A 25,807-nucleotide genomic window follows, 5' to 3' on the forward strand; every position below is an offset into this window, starting at 1 on the left:
GGCAGGGCTCAGGAGGCTTGTCTCTCGTCTGGGGCCACCTCTCCCGATCGTGCTGTGGTTGCCTGCGGGACTCCCTCTTAACTACTGGAGTCCCGCCTGGGGTCGCAGCATCACGGCTCTTTCACCCTGGGGGCTCCCGAGGCTCCCAGCTGCTCAAGGGAGCCCCGCTGGGAGCGGAGGCAACTTCCTGTGACCGACGAGGCCCCGCCCCTGTCCGGGTGTCTCTTCTTCTCTCACACTGCGGCAGGGGGCAGGCACCGGCAACGTGCCTCGGGCCCCCTGCACCGCCAAACGCACCATTTCCACTGCAGGGCTCTCCCTCGTTCTTGGGAGCCCCGCTTCACTCTTGGCACCGGACTCCGCTCTCGTAGGCCTCACTTCCGCTTCCGTCCGCAGGCCCCGCCCACAACCAGGCGGGCTGCGGGCGGCGGCGAACTTCGTTTTTTGGCGACAATGAGGGGTAGGCTCCTTCTAAATTGAAAATATACAACGGGCAACCGCGTCCATCAAGCGCAAAGTCGCGAGATGGGCACCCGCGCATACAAATGAAAGCAAAGTCACGGGGTGGGCACCCGCGCATCTTCATGAGAGCCAAGTCACGGGGTGGGCACCCGTGCAAAAAAATAATTAAATAAGCGGGGTGGGCACCCGCAAGGCTGGCATCACGGGGGAATCCCCAAGGTGGGGGTTCCCTCCCAAAGGGGGCTGCAGCTCAGCGCTGCTCAGCCCCCAGGCTCTCCCTCCCCTGGGGAAAAGCACAGCGCACCCAGGGCGCAAAAAGGCTGGCTAAAGTCTTGGCAAAGTCAAAGAGCAAATAAAAGGTCCAGGAAGTCTTGGAGGCATCCAGGGGGCAGAAGGGTCCCAAGAAGCAGTCCTCCAGGCATCCAGGGGCAGGGCAGGGCCCAGGGAGGCAAGCCTTCCCCTGAGCCCCAGCAGCAGCACGCCCCTGGTAGATTCAAGCCCACAAACAAGAACATTTTCATGGGGTCACAGCCCCTTCTTTTATACAGCATTTTCCTTTGTTCTGAAAATGTAGGGCAAGGGGAGAACCAGATACAACTGGTTCAGGAGCACTTTGTTTTGCTCAGCTCCCCTCTCTATTCACAGGACAGGCCAGGGACATCAGACGCACCACAGGAGGTGGAGCCAGCACTGTGAAGGGAAGGCCAAGTCCCATTCAGGTCCCAGGTGCAACTCCTCCCTCCCATATACATGCAGATCTCTCCATTCACCACCGCGCAGACTCACCCTGGCTACTGGAATTCCCCAGCCCCCACAGCTCCTGTCAATCATAAGCCAGACAGGCAATTCACATCACACAGCACACAGACATGCTAACTTCTAGAAGTGGCACTTCTCCACCAGTCACAAGACATCTGCACACACCATTGCGCAGCATTTATTCTCACGAGTTCGCACATACCAAACTCACCCCTGCACTCCTCTCGCATCAGGAACTACCATGGACACACATATCCCCCATGGATTCCTATGGGAGGGCAGGCCAGTCTCACTAAATGTAACACAGAGCGCACGCACTTTACACTGGGGCACAGTGTTAAAGTGCCTAGAGGCCTAAAACTACTAACACTTCATATGGAAAAAGGCCAGGATAAATGCAAAAATTTAGTGGTGAACCTGCCAAAAGGGCCAGGTCCAACAGATACTGATCTTCTTCGGGCGATTGTATGTCAAGATTGTGCCTAGTGATCCCCTCCTGCCCCACAGGTATGCCATGTATGCACTCATATGGACATGGTTTAGTTGGGGAAGTTCTCCCTTGTCTGATCTAGGGATGGGTGATAAAATGCATTCCTTTCAGCGGATCTCTCACATCGTTGTCGGTGGCTCCTTCAGGCAAGTACACACTCCAGAGTAGTTGGGGCCACTCAAGCTCTTTGCTGGTGGCGGACAGTGAGACATAGTTTGGAGATAGAGGCCCAGATTCTGAAAGCTGTCATTGAACGCAGTGCATCCCCCAAAGAGGCTGTGCTGTGATGCCTTACAGGTAAAGAGCAAGAGAGATCCATATTCACAGAGATATGGCACTCTCCTCCCCTCTCCCTAGTGCCGGCACTGATTTCAGATGCTGTGCACCAGGCTCACACTTTAGCGCCATAGTGTTACTGTGCGTGTCAGAGTCTAGCAAAGGTTTTGTACCAGAATGGCACCCTTCCTGTACAAAATATTATGCCTAGACACATTTCAAAGCTTTTCCTACTTTGTATGTGTGCTGCACAACGCAGCACTCATGCAAACATGGAAAATAAAGAATAAATGAAAACATTTCTCCTTTTAATGCCTGCTTGACAGCGGTGTTAATTTTTGTCGCTAAACCCTGTCTATTAATGTTAGTAGAAAGGCTTTTAGCATCAAAAAGCATGATTGGGTGCATAGTAATGCCCATGTACCACCCATGTAACGCCCCCTTGACGCAAAGTAATGTAAAGCAACGTTTTGGGCTGTTTTGCGTTACTTTTCTATACAAACCAACGCTAATACCAATTAGCGTTGGTTTGTTAATCCCCAAATAGGTTTAGCATCGGGTTAGTGTTACAAAATTAACCCTGACCCAACGCTAAACCTTTGTGAATCTGAGCCAGAGAGTTCAGTGGTAATGCACTGAGACTAAGGGGGCACTCTGTGATTCATTGGTGGGGTTGTAGTCCTTTCTCTCTTCGCCATGACCTTGGTTGCTGGCAGATGATGTTATGCTAACCTTAAACCTCTGTGCAAAGAAATCTGACGGCGGTACCTCTGCTGTGCCTTGTTAAGCTCCAGAGAGTCAACTGTGGCACTCTATGTATTAAGTAGGAATCCTCTAGTGTAAATCTGGGGAAAACAACAGACAATTAAATGTTTGCCCAACCTAGTGGTAAATTCTCATTTGGACTGCATAAAAAAGGATGTAATGAGATCGATAAAGTTTCTGTTGCTGTTATGTATACAAAATAAATGCAAATGACAGTGCAAATCATAAAAAGTGCAGACAATGCAGTGTTTAAGTCTATCCATAAATACTTAAAATATATACAAAACACACCATTACTGCTCCTTGGTTCTTAGCTCAGTTATTCGAACATGCACGTGCATACAACGTAGCACAATGTGGATTCGCAAATATTCAGGGAACCAAAGGAGAGATATGTCGACGTTTCGACCCCTTGTGAGGGAAAGGCTCTCCTCCGGACAAAGTTGTCTATCTCAATATCAATATGGTGTAAAAGAAAGTTGTGAATGAACCACCAATAACAATTTGCGTACACTGCGCAACCGCTGTGGCGCCTATCGTCAGAGTAACCACATCCATTGTGGGAGGATCAGTTTCCTGTTTCAAGTGCACTTTCAGTAAGTGCCATGCAAAAATAACCGATTATAATCTGAACTGAAGAAATGTTATTTGCAGTGTCTCAATCAAGATATGTAACAATGTGGAACAATGCGGCCTGGTCTTCCTCAAATGCCCTACCATCCAAATTATGTGCAAAGGTCTGAATTCATCCCCGTTGCTTGCCAAATGTTAGGTACCACAAGGTTGTGCAAACTTTTAATTGACCGTTGGCTTTGCCAGATTCCTTTCCATACAAAGAGCCCTTGTGGACTCTATGCATATGCCCTAAATTCTCACCCTGGTCCCCATGGGCATTTAGGGTTGTTCTTGTGACAATATATTTGTTAAGCTCCAGGACATGATTGCTGCATTTCAAAGTCAGTTCCTTATTATTGTAGGCCTGCGACACTCACCTGACACTGTGTTGCAGAAGGCTTTGTGGAAGGCAAGACGTATTAGGTGAAAATCACATGGTGAGCAGGAAAAGGAGCTGTGTCAACATTCCACATTTAAATAGTAGGGGTGTGCAAAATGTACGTAATTTCCTTTTGAAAAATTATGAGTAATTTGCAAAGTGCAAAATCAGCATTTAGCATTATATTTTAGCGTGAAAGGCATCCTCTCATCCATGTTGATGATTGTGCATGTTCCTACGCACACATAAAATGTTTGCCACGAATGGCGCTTAATTACATGGCATGCCATAATATAAGGTGCCATAATATAAATTACAAAAATTGAGTGAGGTAAGGCTAACATAACAGAAATTACTCCTTGGCCTAATTTATAGGAGTTCCTTTTAGCTAATGGCTTCTTGTGTGATACTTGTGGGAGACCTGCAAGCATTGCTAATGCTCTTCAAGGAGATGCAATTATTCAAGAGAAGGACCAATCCTTCCTCGAGGTTGGGCCATGCATTACACGGGCCATATACTCATCAATCAACAAAGATGTTGATGAGGCCCTACCACCCCTGGATTGTCAGTTGCTGCTGCTACTTGCTCAGCTCTTTGAACAGCTCCACTGGATGGAAAATGGGCAATGAAACCCTTGTGCTTCAAGGGCACTGAAAACCTTTCAAATTAGTTTAAGTACAAAGGTAAAGAAACCCATCTGACCACTTTGACACCTTTAATCTCCTGTAGGAGGCTTTCCTTAGACATCATAGATCTCAGCACCTCGTACTCTCGATCTGGGAGAAAGTTCACTTCAGTGGTTCCAATGACGTGGTTGTACTTTGTGGAGATCTCTTACATGGGTGAGAGTCTCTCTGGTGGCCTCTGATGAAGAGGCAGGGTCATGCAGACATTTGTGCCTCAATTCAGACACAAAGGAGATTCACGAGGAAGACCCGGATGTGTTGGACTATCAGATATGTTTGACCTGCACCATCAAAGGTCATCAGAGTGGGTTCTGGCTGCCCAGGCCGCTGCCTATGTGGGAAGTAAGATCAAGATACCCATGGGCTCAAAGGTCTATGCCAATCTTTGACAGACTACACCAGACCCTTCTTTGGAAGTGAAAGTAGTCCTTACCCCAGATATTTACATTAAAATGGAACTTCACTTGTCAAGTTCTGGAAAGACCACAAAAAAGGGATCAATGGGACATAGTGCACTTGTCAAGACACTTTCCTGGACATTCTGGGGCCCTTGAACAGGAGTTTGGACATGGTAGAGGAATCTAAGACTTCTGGCAGCATGATCAGACCTGATGACTAATAAGGCTTGGTCGAATGTGCCATATTTTTACTATGGATTGATAATTGAATGTTATCCAATGAACAGTATCAGTCTCTTTGCTAAAGTAGACAACCAGCTGGTGGATCTAGTGCCTTCAGAGGTGGTCCCATTGGCCCAAGGCTATGGGTTTGATGACCCTTTCGCAAAAGAGCTATGCATATTTGTCACGTTCTTGGACAAGGTCCAGTTCGGAGGATATTATGAGAACACCTGATTGGTCATCTGAGTCCACCTATTAATTTCAAACCAATGCCTAGGTTGGCAGCTTGGGTAGTGAGCAAGCTTTAAAAATGCTAATTCTGACCTCTGTTTTTGACATAGAATATAAAATTTCCTAGCTATTCTGATGGAAAGTTTCAATTGTATATTTTATATTCCCACAATGTCAATCAGTAGTGCATGAGGAGAGATTTACGGTGTCTGGTCTAGCCAGGATAATGAACATTACTTCTGTATAAATATTTTCTGTGTAACTGTGATTGGAGTAATAAATCTTTTTACCGTGGTAATCGCTTTATATTTTCTTTCCCCCATAATAGGTTGAATAGGATTTTGTTAATCTCCTGGAAATAAACGCCTTGATTCATGAACATTTTTGACTTCTAACATCAACATAAGTGCAGACAAAGTTACATTTACAGTCAAAATTTCCAAATCCTAATTTGAAGAAGAAGGATTTTCAGAATGTTCGCCTGTAATTTTTCACTTATTTGTTTATTTATTTACTTGCTTACTTATAATGTACACATTTACCAAAACGGTTTTCTGGTAATAGACTAACTGTAAAATACACCTACCTCACAACATTCTCTAAAGCTGAGTATTAAATTTCCTCTTAAATTCTAGATAATTAAGAAGACATCTGCACTACTTGGTAAAGCATTCCAAGACAAACCTACCCTTTTAGGCAAAGGTCCTACCACCAGGGTGAGCTTTCATAATCTTAGGTACTTTAAGCAGACATGTCTCAAAGGTATGTAGGCTCTTAGGAGGCAGGTACCATGAAAACATGTGTCTAATGAAGAGCAGTCCTCTATTTAGACGGCCCTAAGAAGGCAAATGTCTTGAAATGGACAAGTGGCGGGCAGTGTGAGAAGTAGGCGAGCAACCTTATTCTGAGCCAGTTGTAACTAAGATATAGTATAAGAAGGTAAACCAAGGAGAGGTGCATTGGCATAATCAGTTCTTCCACCTTAAAGCCATCTGAATAAATGAATAGTCGGAGAAACTGCTAAATTTTCCTAAACAATTTGAGATTTAAATAGCAAGTGGAAGACACCTTAGTATTCTGGATTTTGAAAGAAAGGTCCTTCTCCAACTCAACACAAAGGTTTTTAACAGTCCTGACAGCTGAAGGGTTAGAGCCCATCATGTTTGGCCGCCAGCCGAAAGAACAGATTAAGTGAGGGCCGTCCATTACCATGACCCTGATTTTATCTTAGTTGAATATGAGGCAATTTCTGGACAACGAGTCTGCAATTACTCCGAGGCCTAGATGTAAACAGTTTCGGGACTCACTAATGTTCCTATCAAGTTTCAGAATGACCTGTGAATAATTGACATTACACATACAGGAAAAATTGAATGATCTAATGAGTTTAGCAAGAGGAGCAGGTACAGATTGAATAATGCTAGCTTCATGAGGATTTCTGACCTCAGTGGCCGATAAATTAAATGGTGGCATAAGGACCACCTGAGTACAGAGTGTTAAAAAGGAGTGAATCCACACAAGGCCCTCCCTCTAACTCCAAGGCCTCATAACCTCTCCACCAGAATGTTATGACACACTGTGTTTATGCTTTCGATTCTCATGACGGAATGGTTCCGTCATGAGGATCGATGCTCCTGTGCTCATGACGGAACCATTCCGTCCTGAGGACAGGGGCACGAAATTCCTCTGCTGCAGACAACAGAGGGATTTCTTTTTCTCCCCCAAAGCCTCGGGTGCTGGGGAAGAGCTTCCCCATCTCCTGAGGCCCCCCCCCCCGGTTTGTGTGCACGTTGCGCTGTCGGCATTTCATAGAAACCGAAACTGAAATGAGCCTTTAGGCTCATTTCAGTTTCACTTTCGATGTGCTCAGCGGGCTATCTCAGCCCCCGGGCACGTAGAAAGACAGGAGAGGTATCATTGGAAAGGGGAGAATCTCCCCTTTCCAATGGTACCCCTCCCCAGTGGATCCTTGCTTGGGGATCGCCCCAGGAGGGTGATCCCCAGGCAGGCATCCACCCACGAGACACCAGGGAGGGGGGAGCGGCCCCTTGGGCAAGGGCCATTGCTCCCCTCAAATAAATTTGGTATAATTTAGTCTTTTTGCCCCCCTAGGAGGCAGATGGGGGCAGTAGCCCCCAATCTGCCCCCCCGGGGGGGCAAAAAGCCCACTAGATGCCACAGATGTTTTTTTTGCCCATATATTATTAGGGTGGGGGCTGCCAATAAAGAGCATGTCCATGCTCCAACCCCCGCAACATTTACAGCCTTTCTGCCCTCCCTGGGGAGCATATTGGGGCAGTAGCCCCCAATCTGCCCCCGGGGGTGCAAAAAGCCCACTATACTCCAGTGATTTTTTATTGCCAAATTAAATTAGGATGGGGGTTGCCCAAACAGGCATGCTGATGCCCCCACCCCCGGCTGCAAAAATTACAGTCTTTCTGCCCCCCCCCTGGAGGGCAGATCGGGGCAGTAGCCTCCAATCTGCCCCTCCCCCGGGAGGCAGAAAGCCCACCAGATACCAGGGATTTTTTTTTAAAATTATTATTAGTGGTGGCCCATGCCCCCACCCCCCAGCAACAATGACAGCCTTCAGATGGGGGCAGCAGCCCCCAATCTGCCCGCCAGGGGAGGCAAAAAGCCCACTAGACGCCAGGGATTTTTTGGGGAAAATCTGAATAAGGGTGGAGGCTGCCCAAAATGGGCATGCCAATGCCTCCAACCCTTCCCCACAACAATTACAGCCTTTCTGCCCCCCTGGGGGATATATGGGGGCATTAGCCCCTAATCAGCCCCCCCGGGGGGGCAAAAACCCCATTAGACGATAGGTATTTTTTACAGCAAATTTTAATTAGGGTGGGGGCATTGGCATGCCCGTATTGGGCAGCCCACATCCTAATTAAAATTTGCCCAAAAAAATCCATGGTGTCTAGTAGGCTTTCTGCCCCCTGGGGGCATTAGCCCCCAATCTGCACCCCCGGGGGGTTAAAAGCCCACTGGTCGCCAGGGATTTATTTTGGGCACATTTGAATTAGGGTGGGTGCTGCCCAAAACGGGCATGCCAATGCCCCCACCCGCAAAAATTACAGCCTTTATGCCCCCCTGGGGGATAGATGGGGCAGTAGCCCCCAATCTGCCCCCCCGGGGACAAAAAGCCCACTCGATGCCTACAATTATGCTGGATTTTTTTATGCGTGGGGTTGGGGGCTGCCCAAAATGGACATACCAATGCTCCCACCCCCCAAAAAAACTAGCCATAGTGTTTCTGCCCCCCTTGGGGGCATATCGGGGAAACCCCATCCCCCAATATCCCCACCCAGGGCGGCAGAAAGCCGACTGGGCACGGATTTGTTTTTAGCAATATGCCTACCTGTGAATTTTGGGCCCTAGCGCAGCCAGCACATAGGGAAACCTAGCAAACCTGTATATTTTTTAAAACTAGACACCCAGGGGAATCCAGAATGGGGTGACTTGACTGGCTTTCACCAGGTTCTGTTACCCAGAATCCCTTGCAAACCTAAACATTTGTAAAAAAAACACATTTTCCTCACATTTCTGTGGTGGAAAGTTCTGGAATCTGCATGGATCCACAAAATATCACCCACTCCGTGTTCCCCAAAGTCTTTTGAGAAAAATGGTACCTCACTTGTGTGGGCAGTCCTAGTGCCCGCGACAGGAAACGGCCCAAAACGCAACGTGGACACACCACATTTTTTCAGTGAAAACTGACCCTTTTTTGCAGAGTGCCTACCTGTAGATTTTGAACCCTAGCTCTGGCGGCACCTAGGGAAACCCAGGAAACCTATACATTTTTGAAAACTAGACACCCAGGGGAATCTGGGATGGGGTGACTTGTCTGCTCTCACTAGGTTCTGTTACCCAGAATCCCTTGTAAACCTCAAAATGTGTATAAAAAAACACATTTTCCTCACATTTCTGTGGCGGAAAGTTCTTTAATCTGTGTGGATCCACAAAATTCCACTCACCCCGCATTTTCCAAAGTCTTCTGAGAAAAATGGTACCTCACTTGTGTGGGTGGGTACCCACGACAGGCAAGGGCCCGAAACCTAGTGAGGCAACATCAAAATTACCTATCACAAACCAACCTGGTTTAGCACAGGGGTTACCTGGGTTTATGGCCACGGGCTCGGCGGCTAGCTAGGGAAACCTACCAAACCCACACATTTCTGAAGATTAGACACCCGGGGGATTCCAGGGAGGTATGGCTTGCGTGGATCTCCCAATGTAAACCTCAAATTTAGCTGAAAAAACACACTTTTTCCACACATTTTTGTGTGGGAAAGTTCTGGCATCACCGGGCTGACACAAATTTCCTCCCACCCAGTGTTCCCCCAGGACTCCCGATAAAAATGGTGCCTCACTCGTGTGGGAGGCACAAGTACCCGTGACAGGCAAGGGCCAAGAACGTATTGAGGTGACATCACAAAATGACCTGGTTTTCCAAGGGGTGTCCCATGACTTTTTGGCCCAGGACTCGACGGCCACCTAAGGAAACCTACCAAATCCACACATCTCTGAAAACTAGATACCTGGGGGATTCCAGGGAGGTATGGCTTGCGTGGATCCCTCAACGTTTTCTTACCCAAAATCCCCTGCAAACCTGAAATGTAGCTAAAAAAATCACTTTTTTCACACATTATTGTGTCGGAAAGTTGTGGCATCACAGGGCTGACACAAATTTCCAACCACCCAGCATTCCCCCAGGTCTCCTGATAAAAATGATGCCTCACTTGTGTGGGAGGCTCAAGTACCCACGACAGGCAAGGGCCTAAAATGTATTGAGGCAACATCAAAATTGTCATTTTGAAAAATGACTGATAATTCTCATGCTAGTATGAGTATTCCCATTTTCGAAAATGTGCAACTATCTACTGTTTCTAAACTCTATATTTTGTTCCCATTTCAGAAATACATAGGTGTCTTTCATACCGATTTTTCCATGTATACATTTTCCCAGACTAATTGCTATATACCCGGTACATAATAAAAAACCATTGCAAGTCGCTACTCATTTTTTGGCTCTGGGTTCGTCGAGTTCATGGTGAACCTGCAAGTCCTATATATCCACACAACCAGTAAGGTCCAGCAGATGTAACAGTATATTTCTTTTAAAGAGTTGTCATAATAAGCGGAAGTTACAGGTGAAAACGCTGACACAAAAGGCTGTTTTTTTCAACTAATTTTCAATTTCTCCCATATTTAACTTTAAGTTTCTATAAAGAAACCTTGAAGGATCTACACAAATGACCCCTTTCTGAATTCAGAATTTTGTCTACTTTTCTAAAATGTATAACTTTCCAGGATCCATTATTGCTTTCATACTAAGCCTGGGCAAAGCACTATGCTACGCTCGCGTAGTTTGCGAAGTTTGCGCTACTTTGCACTATGCGAATTGCACATAGCACAGTGCAAACACGCGTAGCACAGTGCAGCGGTCATTTTTTGCTTGCTCGCGGTCCTCAACGTCAAGTTGGTGACCGCGAGCAAGTAAAATGACATCCCGGCGAGACTTTTCCTCGTTCGCGATCAGCAACATCAAGTTGCCGATCGCGAGCGTGGAAAATAAACCACCCGGCGAGATTCTCAACGCGGGGAGGTCAGGTTTCTCATTGCGAGTGGTTGCGTATGCTCGCGACCGCTCGCGATGAGAAACTACCAGTCTGCATTGAGAAAGCTGCCGCTCGAGTAAAAATCTACTCGAGCGGCAGAAAACTACAGCTCGCACTGTGCAAGATGCCGTTTTCAATGATTGCACAGTGCCGAATGCTTGTCCACACTGTGCAATCATTGAAAACGGCATCTTGCACAGTGCGAACAGGGTACTATACAGTTCGCGAAGTGCTATGCGTAGCTCGCGTAGTGCGAAGTGCACTTTGCGTAGCTACGCGTAGCGTTACTTCGCGAACTACGCCCAGGGTTATTTCATTTCTACTATAACTGGAATGGGTTGAAAGCACAAAAAATAGCAAAAATAGGCTATGTCCCAGAAAAATGCCAAAACTGTGTAAACTATTTTGGTTTTCTGACAAAAGTCTGTCATTCTCTAAAATATGGGAAAATGGTGATTTCAGCCCCACAAATCTTTTTTTGATACCATTTGCAGGGAGAAACCCACCTGCTTTCATTTGCTTCACTTTTTCCCATTTTTCCCCCAAAAACTAAATTTACCTGTATTTTGGCTAATTTCTGGGTTCCCTCCAGGGCAATCCACAAACCCTGGGTACCTTTAGAATCCCCATGATGTTGGAAAAAAAGGACACAAATTTGGCGTGGATACCTTATGTGGTCAAAATGTTACAGGGGCCTAAGCGAGTACTACCCCAAATAGCCAAAAAAAGGCTTAGCGGGGGGGGGGGGAAGGCCTAGCAGTGAAGGGGTTAAAAGCCACTGAGAGGTGTAAGAGGACCAGGTTGACCAAACCTCCTTGTTCGAGGATCATGCTTAACTCGTTTTTCATGGCTATCAGCATCACATCAGTGCCGTACTTAGCCTAAATTCCAGCTTGAGCTGAGTCTAGCGGGTAGTTTGTCCAGCCAGTGTGCTGTGGTCTTGGGTCTACTAATTTAAGAAACTGTTTGGTCCTGGCAAATAATGCTCACCATGTGCCTCGGACTACTGACCTAACATTATGGCAGCACTTGGAAACTGGCTCAATAAACACCAAGGGCTTGCTACCAGGGCAGGTCACCAGCATGCTTTTCATTAACACCTTTAGAGCAGTTCATTAGCAGGTGGCGGCGTTTGCATACCAGTAGCGCACTCCTGAAGCTGCATTGTGCAGGACCCCTTCTGTGCTGCAGCACCTCCCAGCCACCAACAAACATATCTTTCAAAGCTCATAAAGGGCCGAATAAGGGAGAGTTGTTTGTCCTTTGGAAGGGCTAAAAGTGGTGAGGGCACCAAAATGCAGACAATGGACATGCCACACTGCCTCTGTGGGGGGCAGAGGACAGGAGTCCCAGTTGCAGGACAAAATACAATGGGTTGGCCATCCTACCTGGAGTCCCCTGCCCTAGGCCTCATGACACTATACCTCGAGTCTGAAGCCTGGGAGAGGCCCCTACCTTAGGCCTTGCAGCTGTTGTGTAGTGGTGGGAGGCCCTAGGGAGTGAGTGCCCCTCTCCTGGGACACCACAGGCGTGGTGCAGCACTATGAGGTCCAGGGGAGGTGGCCCCTCCCCCTATTCCTCGCGCCATCATGCACATGGCCGCGAGGCCCTGGGGATGGGCCCCCCTCTCCTGGGCCTCACAGTGGTAAGGGAATGGGCCCCTCCCATTCCCGGGCCTCACAGAGCTATCACATAGTTGCGAGGCCCAGGAGCGAAGGGGCACGCTGGCGCTGGGATCCATGTTGTTATGCCAGCAAGGTGCCCTGGGCAGCTGCCCACACTGCCCATGCATAGTGCTGGACATGGTCACAAGTTCAGGACTGGTGCACGGAACAATGGACGTAATTGTCGGAGAGCCCATGAGTTACGCGTTGAATCCAGGCTCATTTGCAAAAGATGTCATCCTAAGGAAAGTCTTTACAGCCAATGTCCTGCGGTCTTTTGTGCAATGCAGTCGCTATTAATATAAAGTAGACAGTTATATTTTCTGCGTCCGTCTTAAGATCTTATTATCATTTAGACACGGCAGACGCCTGGTTTAAAGCACCATAAGATAATTGAAATGAACATTGGAAACTCGCTCCGTCTTCCTAGAGCTCCTCTCCATCACTGAAAGCTGCAGGCACGCGGGAGCGGAATCATGGAGGATGTTTAGGGGCCCTGATTGTCCGGGTCTCGGCAGGGCAGGTAAACAAATAGGCAGTCACCGCGGATAGCCATCAGGATACAGATATATTGATTTTGGATGAGCCTTCATCTTACGCAGACAGCTATTTGGAATGGTTACTTTAGGCAGGTAGTACCTTGTGTACGCAGATTTGAAACAACCCTTTGTGTCATTCTAACACCCATAAATAGAAATACCTGACATGCATGGGTTCAAGGTACCGCACCCTGTTCGCTCTGTCTTTGCAGCAGACATCTGCTTTAAGCTTCTCCTGCTTCAAACTAGATTACTGACATATTGCGAACATGTAAAAGGCCTGCAGGTGATAGTAAATAACGCAAGGGCACCGCTGTGATCTACAGTTTGGACCACTTTGCCTTTCATCCACCTGGGGTCAGTGAATTAGGAACGAATTGAATGAGAGGTGGGAACACTCTTTTCTTCAGTGCTTAAATGTAGTGGTGTGAGACAATATGTTACATAAGAAATTATTCTTGTTTCCTCTACTTCTCCCCTAGCGCTTACCAAAATTTACTATCTTTCTTTGCATTTTGATTTTTTTAATTTCTGTGGCTTCATATTATTTTCCTAGTTGGGCTAATTTCTTCTTGGACTAGATGCTCCTGTATTTTGGAGGAATAAATATAGAACATCGTTGTAGTTATTTGTCATATTAATTTAATTTTATGTTTTCAAATATACTTTGTTGTATTTAGTGGTTCTTTGTAATGGTGAATTCGTCTTATGTTGAGTTTCAGTAAAGCAGAATAACGCTGTACTGCTATCCTTGATTAATTTTGCTATATGTATTTATGGCCTTATTATAATGTTTTTACTTGGGAAGGTATTTCTATTTTCTAATTGTTTCAAGTTTTAATTTGACGGGTTCTTTTTAGAGTAGTTTGATTATTATTTTCACCATTTATGGTAAGCACTACGATGAACAGGTTGTCGTAATTACATTAATCATATATTGATATCTAGATATTGCTTTTCTCAATCTAATGTCATACAACTATAATGCAGCAGCTGCTCAAATAGTTTAGGTGTCTTTGTGCTTGCCTCAATATGCAATATGCATTTTATAGTCAAAACTATTGGCATTGCCAGTGTTTGTTTACTGAATGTTGCAGGTTCACTGTTTGACAAATGTTATTGACCTCTCATATGTTCGTGCCAAAAATTCTATTGAAGTGGAGAATATCAGATTTTAGCGCCCTGAAGAAGGTGTTACTGAAACGTGTGTCAGCGCTGACGAAAGCAGGAACACTAAGAGATTATGATTAGATTATCTAAACAAATTCTTCTTACGATATAGAAAGCAAGATATGTTGACAGCTATTTAGTAGCTTTGCACTATCTATTGCATTGAATGCGATGTGACTTCTATTTTGTACATTTATGTGAAGAACTTGCTTTTCTGATTATAGAATATATGTACTCTGGCATTCAAACTATTAGATGCTTAAATTGTAGGAGCTACCTTCTGTTTCTTTTTGCTGTAATCCTTGTGTATATTTATTTTGGTATGCTGGATGATAGAGGTATGTGTATGAGTGGAGTGACTGTAGAGATATTTTAATGAGGATCTTTTTGATTGTTGGGGGTTTGTGAGATTGATAAATATTCTAATTGCAACAACGGCGGGCCTTTCTTGCCGCACCTCACATCAGTTCCAAAAGCAGTAATGGTCGTGCAATCAGCCCCAGACGCCAGCCGCTGAACAGCGTCACTGTGTTCCAGATCATCAAAGAATGAGAATAGATGGGGGTGCACGAGTCAGAGAGTCCAACAGTCAGATGGTTATGGGTAAAAGTCTTCTTTATTCCAAATTTATAAAATACAAAATTCAACTGATATCAAAGATCCAGCCAACGCGTTTCATTCCCCCAAGGAGAACTTCATCAGGGCTGCAACATAACAAAACAAACACATATATATTACATTCAAATCATAAGACACAGGACTAACAACATAGATGGACACATGTTTTAAAACATTATCTTCAGCTAGGGGTCAACAAAGGCCAACAAAAAAAAACAAATAATTAATCACCAAACATTTTACCAATAAATCATAGACATCAGAAAAGAAGGGGAGAAAGAAAGGAAAGGAACAGAACCGGGGGGGGGGGGTGCAAAACAGAATAATAAGAAAGATGTAATCTAGTCACCTATCATTATACTCGATATATACAGACAAAGGAGTGCTCCCTCAACATTTACTTGTTTAAAAAGATGCATATCTCATATACCTCTATTTATATTATAAACAGATTTGCAACAAACTGATTTCAATAAAACATATCTCCCACTGGAAAGACCACAGCCAAATGATAATAAGCCAGTCCCAAGAAGTAGTTGCATAGTCAACAGTAGGCTAGTCTCAGCATACCATTAGACGTAATCACAGGGAATTTGGCAAAGAAAGACATCGTGTTGCTATATTTAATGTACAGCTAATTTAAATAGCCATTATATTTCCAAAAGATAACTTAAAACATCACATACCTCCTGTTTCCGTAAGTCTCCAATTATTCAAAGGACACAGTGTATTACACTTGTACCTGTTACTCCTGTGGAAGAGCATAATGTCTGTAATTAGTCTATCATTCTTAGGGACCATTTCCCAACATATCTAACAGGTCAAGTACCACCTGCATAAATCAATCCAGTGAATCATGCATTGGGGCATCATGTGCCATATTTCCAAAATTGTCATAATTTAGAGGGACCCAAATTTGCAAACACATATTTGCACTTGATCACATCACTTCTGCCCAGAAGACTTTTACCCAAAACCATCTGACTGTTGGACTCTCTGATTCGTGCACCCCCATCTATTCTCATTGTTTGTGAGATTGATATTTATTATTATTTTTTCTTTTCTTTGATCATTGATTGTTGCTTTTAATATCTGTGAATATATGATAATTCATGTATTTTTTGATTGCCACTACATACACAAGTAAGTCGAATTATATTCTTTGATTAAATATATATATGCGTCATGATTTGGCCAACATCCTGCTGCATACAGAGATTTTAAACATCGCAAGTCAAATGGGACAAAGTACAACAGGCGGAGTGAGTACTACCTTGTACCTGCAGTCCTCTCTATATGACCACTAGTAACCTCCAATGGGAATACATGTGTGAACTTTTAAAATCCCTAACTGCATTTCTCTGTCACACAAGCTGGCATTGAGGAAGGCAAGAAGCCGAAACGCATCTGCCAGTTGTTACAGCAGTGGCGAACTTTCAACAAAGCATGAGGTGCCCAGATAGTGAAAATAAGATTTTCCTAATCGTACCTGACCATGTGTCAGACCATTTTTCGTGTAAGCGGGGTTTGGTGGAATATATATAATGTTGTAGTGCTTAGTACTTCCCATGTTTCATTGTCGCATAAGGGAAAATAACAGAATTTATGTATTATATAATCCCATTCAGGGCAAGATAACATCATGTTTTATAAGTGTTCTCAATGTGGGACTTATAATAAGACTGTTTGCTTTATGTCTGAACAATTTCATTTCATCCCTTACGGAATTATCCATTTAACAATGGCCGACACCTTGACTGGAGCAAGTCAAGGTGTCAAGACAAAAGAAAGCAAACGTCGGACGAGGAGAGGCGGGTCGCACAAGCAGTAACAGCGCCTTGCCAAGAGTGACTCGGAGCAAAAAACAATGGAGCAAGAGATAAATACAGAAGTGCTTACAGTTGTAAATACTACAATTGGGCTTAAGCTTCTGCCCAACTAAATCATTGGAATATACACAAACTAAAATTGATCTATTTAAATTCTGTAGAAAAATGAAACTGTTGAAATTTTTCAAAGGAAAAGAACGCTCTGCTCCAAACCGAATCACGTACAACACATGCAGAGAAGATAATCTTACAGCTGGCGTCGTGGAAACTCTAGCAGTTTTAGAGGACCTGGCGGATGAAGGGAACCCCATATCTTTGATTCCATCATCAACGCGAAGTATGAACCAGACAAGAGGGGTGCCAACTAACCCCAGGAGTCCTTTCAAGCCTAAATCAAGGTTCTGCCCGCTTATGCCAGCTGACTCCATAGACGTCTTCACGGATGTGATAACAAAGGACCTTCTCAAACTCGGCAACTCAAATAATAAAAAGAAAGGCGGGGGAATATCACAGAACTGCAGAGGAAAGCGATTGCAGACTTAAAACAAGATAAGACTATTGTTTGCAAACCGGCTGATAAGGGCGGGAATGTAGTTCTGATGACTAAAAAGTACTATATAAAAGAAGCCTTGGCACAATTGAATGATGGGACAAGTTATATCCGAGTGACAAGGAGAGTATTTGAGGAAAGTATCAGCACCTGTCGGTCACTCTTGAACAAATGGTACCATAGAGGGATGTTGAGTAAGGAAGAGTTTGCCTATCTGGAATGCAAAACCCTCGAGTGCCAACCTTTTACCATCTTCCAAAACTCCATAAAAATGCGACCTGCCTACCAGGCCATCCAATTGTCTCGTCCATAGGGAGCCTGATGGAGCATATGTCCAGGTTCGTGGATTATTTCCTTTTTGATTTTGTCAAAGAACTTGCTTTATACACAAGAAACACTAAAGACTTTTTGACAAGGATTGAAAGTTTGATTTGGAATGATGACATGGTCATGATAACACTTGACATCTCAAGTCTCTATACGAGTATTGACCATCTCCAAGGAATAGAAGCAGTGAGATGGTTTTTAGGAACTAAACCTATGAACCTAGCTGAGCACAACAAGATGATAGTAGAGTTTGTGGAATTCTGTTTGTGGAATGATATTTTCCTCTTCCAGGACCAACTATTTAAACAGATATGCGGTACCGCGATGGGCACCAGCTTCGCCCCCAGTTACGCGAACCTTTTCATGGGCTGGTGGGAGGAGCAGGTGACCTGGGCAGCAGGGAAGAATGCACAATGGACCCAGAGGGTTCTAAGTTGGAACAGGTATATAGACAATTTATTTATCGTCTATAAAGGCACAGAACAATCAGCTAGAGAGTATATTGATGTTCTCAATATGAATAACCACAACCTTAAATTCACAGGGGAAGTGAGCATGGAGGTGGTCAATGTTTTGGATCTAAAAGTGTTCCCTACAGACGGAGGACTGTGCACAGCATTGCACAGGAAACCGACTGCAGGGAATTCCGTACTGCATGCAAGCAGTTGCCATCCGGGGAAAACAATAACTAGCATCCCATATGGCGAACTATTAAGAATTAAAAGGAATTGTACGCGCCCTTGTGACTTTTTAACAGCAGCTAAGGATAGCATGAGTAGATTTAGGGTTAGAGGGTATCGCAGAGAGACTTTAGAGGAAGCCATGTCAAAAGCAGAAAGGAAACCCAGAAAAGACTTGGCAGTACGGTTAGTATGGAAGAAAAAGAAAAAGTAAAGGACACCAAAACCAACAGCTTGAGGATGATCACAGACTATTCAGGGGATGCTTTGGAAATTAGGAAGATCTTTGCAAAAAACTGGCATATTTTAAGATCTGACCCAGTGATAGGGAAGGATTTGCCCAAAGCACCCCTACTAACTTTTAAGAGAACAATATCCCAACGCACCACATTAGTTCAGAGCCACTGTGAGAATGACAGTAAAGTACCAGCATTTGGAAAACTAATGGGATTCTACCCATGTCTCAAGTGTAGGGCATGTAGAAACAGCAAGAAAGTACTGGAGTACACAGTACCAGGAATAAGGGAACCAAGGAAAATAAAGAGTCTGATGAATTGTAACACTACACACACGGTGTACTGTTTGGTGTGTCCGTGTGGGTTGCGTTACATTGGAAGTACTATTCATCCCACAATGATTAGAATTTTGTAACATCTCAGGGCCATACAGAATAGGGATCCCACCTACCCGTTGGCGAGGCATTTTGAGGTGTTTCATCAGAGCAATAGAGATCTTTTGAGTTTCTTCTGTATGGACCAAGTGCCCACGAATGTTAGATGGGGCAACAGGCAATTACAACTGCGCAGACTGGAGTCACGCTATAGTATTGACAATCAAACCAAGAGGCCAGGTGGTCTCAATAGTGGGGAAGAAATGGCTGTGCACTTATAGTGCTTTCTGCATTAATGTGATTCTGTAAGTTCATACGGTACTGAGATAACAATATTATTGAAAATCTGTTGGGGTATTCAGATATGAGGGAAGGTAATGCACCTTTAATATCAGATGGTGTAGATAGAGGACAAGCCCATTCAGGGCGAGAATGTTGTAGTGCTTAGTACTTCCCATGTTTCAATGTCGCATAAGGGAAAATAACAGAATTTATGTATTATTTAAGCCCATTCAGGGCAAGATAACATCATGTTTTATAAGTGTTCTCAATGTGGGACTTATAATAAGACTGTTTGCTTTATGTCTGAACAATTTCATTTCATCCCTTACAGAATTACCCGTTTAACAATGGCCGACACCTTGACTGGAGCAAGTCAAGGTGTCCTTTGTTTATGTCAATCAATAGTGCTGTATTTAAATCTGGGGCATGTCGGCGCCGGCCTCTATTGACAAAGGCGGCAAGCCGAAACGCGTCTGATCGTGTATAATAATTCCAAATAAATCTGGAGTTGTAACGTTCCTGTGAGTGCTGGTGCATCTTTGAGTACCGCGAGCTGTGGATTTTAAATCAGCGCGGTGTCCGTCACTGCGCATTAAAGCACCCGATCGCGAGTGCAAGGGAAACAAGACGAAGAGTGAGCGTGATATATATATATATATATATATATATATATATATATATATATATATATATATTGCAAAATTCCTCGTAATACAAGGATGACGACTCCGTGTTCTGGCCAACAAAACTTTATTCAGTCGACCTAAATAAAGTTTTGTTGGCCAGAACATGGCGTCGTCATCCTTGTGTTACAAGGAATTTTGCGATTTTACAGGGACCTTGCTGGGGTGGTCCGCTTCGACGACGACGACGCACCCTCTGTTCAGGAGTGCGGTGGCAGTTACCCGAGCTTGGAGGAATTTGTTTTTATATATATATTCCTCCTTTGATTGCTGCTGTGATTTACATATGAACTTTACATTGCCATAGTTGAAATTGTCTTTAAATTATTTTAGGTTGGTAACATTATGAATTTTTGACAAATAATTAACCTTGTCCACTGACATCACATACTTTATGCAAACTCTTTATAGAAAATTATCAGTGCGTGGTCAAAAATTCTGATCACTTACTTCGTGAATTGTCAACAGGACTTCTTTATTTAAAATTGTCTAATTCCAATTGACTCCTCTAGAGCCTAAAGGTACTTTACCGTGATTGTGATTTGTTTCAATTTCTACAAAATCCCTTTTTTCTTTAATTATAATAACTTTATAATACCATTCAAATTCACAGCAATCACCATGGTGGATGAACTATTGTGGTTCTTTGTGATCTAAAAACTTTATTTACTTTTAAATAACATACCTTGATCTACGATGCAACTCATGTCCAGTATGTTTTCACTTTCTACTCTTTTTTTCTTTTTTTAAAAAAAATGTTTTCTTTAAAAAAGACACTCTGGACATTAGGACTCTATGGTCCAGTTGAAGGCTGAGTGCCGAAACGCGTCGACCGTCCTTTTGTGCGTGTTACTGATGTCCATTTGCTGAATAAACACTAATTGAGTGTTCTCTGTGGTGCCGTGCTTTCCTTTATTGCGACGAACCCCAGGATCAAGGGTGAAGCGAGAGAGAAGTTTGTTCCATATATATATATATATATATATATATATATATATGATCTGTGTCTGGTGTTTACATTAATGGCTGGGTCAAATATGGGGAATGACTATCCCAGGTAAAGGTGCGATTTTCTGCCTCATGTATGAATTTGGGCATTGTAGTTTGTTTGTAATTTAATTGGCTTCTTTCCCTGGATCATGCCCACAATGTACCTCAGGGTCCCTCCTTAAGTTTGAATTGAGATAAAATATTTCTATGTTAAATACAAAAAGTCAAAATAATTAAGAAATGCATATAAAAATAGCAAAAATACATTTTGCAGTTCTTTTTAATATATTATAATGTATATAAATAAAATGAATGTTTAAAAATACTTACATGAATACAACATTATCTACCTGCAAATAAAAAGGTATGTACACTATAGCAATACAATATGGAAAATGTTAAAGGATTTTCACACAAAAATCGTTGTTAGTAAAATAATAAAGTAACGTAAGAATGGTATATTTTAAGACAATTAGAAAATGTGTATACCAAACAATGTAAAAAAATATGCTGAAGTAAAAACATATAAATAAAGAAATAAACACTTTAAATTATAAATTACTATCATTGATAAGCTACAAAATAAAATATAAAAAGCAATGCTATATATTTATGAAGATCAAATCTAGAATTCCCACAACAAACATAACCACATTAGAGAAAACACTCCACTTTTGTATAGCCAGATTCTCACTCAAGTTTAATTACATTGTGTATAGTGTCTGACTTTGGTGGGACAGATTGTCTCTTTCCATTCCAAACGTACCCACATTTGGTAAAGTGTTGTGCTTTTAGGTGGTCAGAATGACTGTTCCTACTCAAAACCTAACAGTTTTAACCTCAATAATACCAACACTGGGGAAACTGTTACGCCTTGGGGATAGGCGGAGGATTTTAATTTACTGTTTCCTCTCCAAACTTAACAACATTGGTGAAAATGTTTGTATTTGGGGGGGGTCCGATTAATTATTACCACTCCAAACTTAACATTATTGGTGAAAGTATTAGACTTTGGAAGAGTCAGATTTACTAATCCCACTGCAAATGAAACCACATTGGAAAAAGTGATGGACTTTGGGGGATAAAAATACCTATTCCTAACCAAACCTGAACTTCAGGGGAATAAGGGGGAGGCAGATTTACTGTTTACACTCCAAACATTACCACATTGTGGGAAAGTGCTGGACTAAGAGAAATCAAACTTACTATTCCCACTTCAAACTTTACCACATTGGGGAAAGTGGAAGACTTGGAAGACTTTGAGGGATTTCAAATTACTATTTCAGCTCAAAACGTAACCACATTGTAGTAAATGTTGGACTTTGGAGGAGTCCAATTTACTATTGTCTCGCCAAACTACCACATTGTGGAAATATATTTGTCAGACCCGACAGGCTTGGGGTGGCCTTCCCCCTGACATTTTACCTTCCTCCTCTACTTTGTCAGACCTTGTTTTTGCTGTTATTAGGACTCTGAGCACTTTACCACTGCTTACCACTGCTAAAGTACATGTGCTCTCCTCTCTAAACATTATAATATTGGCTTAGCACCAATTGGCATATCTAATTTACCTATTGTCCAGGGTCTGTAATTTAAATGCTTCTGGTTAGTCTGCAGCACTAATTGTGGTACCCACATAAGTATCCCTTCAAACATGGCTCAGGCCTGCCATCGCAGAGCCTGTGTGTGCATTTGAAACTGCCATTTCAACCTAGCAAAACAATTCCTTTTGCCAGGCCCAAACCTTTCTTTTTTATATATATATACATCACCTCTAGGGTAGTCTGTTGACAGCCCAGAGGGGTGCAACGTATTTAAAAAGCAGGACATGTACTTTTAAGTTTTACATGTCCTGGTAGGGAAATCTCTTAAATTAATTTTTCACTAATGCAAGGCCTAAATCTCCTGAAGAACCAGAACCAATTGAGCCTGGCGGCGCAGGGTACGCCTTAATCTCCTGGGTTCTCCTGCTCAGTTACACAGAGACACGGGACACTCTGTTAGGAGTTAGAAGATCAGATTTACTAGCTGCAGCTAGTACAGTTATCCCAGAAGTGCACAAGGTAGGTTCTCAGGAGACTGCCACTTCACTCTGTGGTGCACAAACTTTTATACTCTATAGGTAACATATACATTAACCAAATTCACACCCAGAATATACAAGAAAGAGCCAATAAGAAACATTGAAAAACAGGACAGAGCCAATAGGAGGGATTTGAAAACAAAGTGTCAGATGACTCGAAGAAACCTCTCCTCCAACTATGTTTGTCACCCCTCCCTCAAACTAATTCATTAACGGATTTGTAACTAACTTGCAGGTGGCGAGATACGTTTGTGTGTGTTGGAGGACAGTTGTGAAAAGAGAGAATGCTAGCAGAAGACAGTGAAGGCCAGACGATAAGATAAAGTCAGAAAAGAATAGTGTGAACCAACAGATAGTTGAGACGGGGATTAGAAAAACCAGACGGGGATTAGTGTACTCGGCCAGTCCTAACATCAGCTTTGCAAACAGAGGCAGAAGGCGTATTTCGACACCAGGCTGCAGAATAAGCAGAATAGACTTTGTTCGCCGTGCTGCCTGAGTGATGGCAACATAAAATGGCGGCGGAGCACAAAATGGCGGGTCGATTCGATCACGATCGAAAATCGAAGTTCCTCGCTCCCATAGGATAATATTAGGATTACCTTATTGTAGTCTGTTAGTGCAATTCCCAAATGGTTCAAGTGAGGTCCCTCTGGAATCCCAATATAAAATCCTAAATTATGGTGAAGTCGTATTTTAAATTACAGTTTTAAAATTGGCACTTTTATAATGTTGACATATTCTTGCCGTAGCCATTTGAGGCCTGTAACTTGTCTCTGGACACCTGACTGGGTGTAGTTGGCAGTTGGACTTTGTGTATTCCTCCTAGACAGTCACACACAATGGGAGCTTAGGTTTGTTTCAATGGGCCATCTCTAACAGGATGGGAGGGAGGTGCAGGGCACAGCCTCACTTACACCTGAATAGACTGTGCCCCGCCCCTACATAAGGAGTTGCATACCCCCTGTAGTTAGTCTAGAGGAAGGGAAGGCAGGGTATCTGTGCACTCCAAAGGAATCGCCCATTTCAAGGGCACCACTGAATATAAAGGCTGGACCTCAGACAACACCACTTATGTAAGCTTCTGGACCTGTGGATACTCTGCCAGGAACAAGAACTGCTCTGCTGGTGAAGAACTGCCACTCTACTGGACTGCAATGTGCTGGACTCCTGCTCTGCTGATCTGGTGCCCTCTTGCCTGAGTGAGAAGGACTGGACCTGCATCTCCTGACCCCAGAACACAGAGTGACTCCAAGAGCTAGTTGTCTTGCCTCCTGATCTGAAGCCTCAGGGACATATCAGGTTTCCAACCCCTGCACCTGGACTTTGCCAACTGTGAGTCTACCCTGCCAAGTGGTGCCACCCCAGTCTCAAACTCTTCTAAGTGGGCCTTAGGTGCATGCCTGTGGAACCGACGCATCTTCTCTGCTGAGTAATGCATCCCCAAGCAGAACCAAAGGATCTTCTTGGCAAAGTGGCGCTTCCCTGAGCAGAATCAAATGTTGCTCAAATATGAAGTTACCTAGAAAAAAACAAAGACAAGAGGTGATTGGTAAAACAGGAAAAGTTAGTTTAACCAAAACCTACAGCCAGGAGCGTAGTTACAGAGTCTGGGTCTGAGGACAATCGGAAAGTACAATAGTTTTTAACATCTTTTTTGGCAAAGCATTATAAAACAACTCATGGATCCTGTTTTGGGAGTAGAATGTGGGCCTAGTTATGAAGCCATAAATTCCTCCCACCTAATGACAAAAGCAGGTGGGCCTTGACCTTGCATGGAAACAATAAGGGCCAGTGGGTAACATGTCCAGATGTCTGGCATGGGGAGAGCTTGATCACTGCATGTGTTGTGTGTGCTGTGTCCTAGTTGGCTGAGTGTTCCTAACTTTATGTGGCATCCAACTTTATGGTGTTCTGGGAACGTGCACCACCTGGCCATGTGCTTTTTATTGGGGCCAATCTCTGAGGACCATTGTAGGGACTCTGCCGATCTGTGGGACTGATCTGGGTTTTTCCTGTTTGCGCATTTGTTCTGCTGAATACGTGCCACCCCTCCTGTGACCTGCCAATCAGTACCCTCAGGTCTAGGTTGAAGGGCTTGCCTGACCACGTATTTCATACTCGGGGTTGATGGAGAGGTCATATAGAGAGATTTTGGCAACAATGATTTGATTTCATTTTTGTACATACACGTATCATTGTGTACATCAACATCAATATTGACATTCCCCCCACTAATTGAATTTTCAACCACATAATTTACCCCATACTTCATAACAGTCACATTGTTAGTGGCTTGTCGTCCTTCAGTTTTAACTATTACTATTTCCCTTTTAACATTCATTCAACCCAATTTGAGGACTGCGTTTTTTACATCAGGGAACCCCCCCTTGTAGGAAACCACACAAAAACAGGACAAAAATGAGAATAGGCAAAAATGACGTGCACAGTCCTGTCACCCACCAGGGGAGCCAAGAAAACCAGCCGATGTACCAGTTCTGCTCAGGGGTATCTCCCCTTCTTATGCACATTGGTTTGTAAACGATGTAGGGCTTGGATGGCAAGCATCAGAGTTCCATTGTTCATGTCTTTGATGAACGTGAATGAGGACCCACCAATCATGACACATGCCCCTCCCTCCATTGCCATCATCAAATTCAACGCATACTGATGTTGCATCACTATGAGGCGTATGTCTCTTAGTTCTTTATTGATTACATTTAAACCAAGCTCAGTACTGTTCATCATTTTCTTTATCTCCCATCTAGTGGGCGTTTGGTTTTGTCTGCACTTTGAAGAAGGGTATGGAGCCTCCCACCCGTACTTGTGTGTCAGAAAACAGTCTGAATTCTTCCAGAATGTCCTTGAACT

The sequence above is a fragment of the Triturus cristatus genome, chromosome 5_2 (genome assembly GCF_964204655.1).
Source record: "Triturus cristatus chromosome 5_2, aTriCri1.1, whole genome shotgun sequence".
Taxonomy (NCBI): domain Eukaryota; kingdom Metazoa; phylum Chordata; class Amphibia; order Caudata; family Salamandridae; genus Triturus; species Triturus cristatus.